Source organism: Etheostoma cragini, chromosome 15, assembly GCF_013103735.1.
Source record: "Etheostoma cragini isolate CJK2018 chromosome 15, CSU_Ecrag_1.0, whole genome shotgun sequence".
Lineage (NCBI taxonomy): Eukaryota > Metazoa > Chordata > Actinopteri > Perciformes > Percidae > Etheostoma > Etheostoma cragini.
In genome coordinates, this window is record NC_048421.1 from 992,900 (window position 1) to 993,134 (window position 235).

A 235-nucleotide genomic window follows, 5' to 3' on the forward strand; every position below is an offset into this window, starting at 1 on the left:
GAGAGACTAGAAGACATTACTGTCCCAGAGGAGAGACTAGAAGACAGTTCTGTCCCAGAGGAGAGACTAGAAGACATTCACATAAAAGCTGAGGTTTTAAAAACAACAGCAGCTCAAATGAAAGGATCCAGTTGGAGGTCCCGGACTACCGGACCGGAACTACCGCGGCTCTGACAGCGTCCTCCGACTCGGCTCGGACCGTAAACGCCTGACGTCCCCCCCCCCCCCCCCCCCC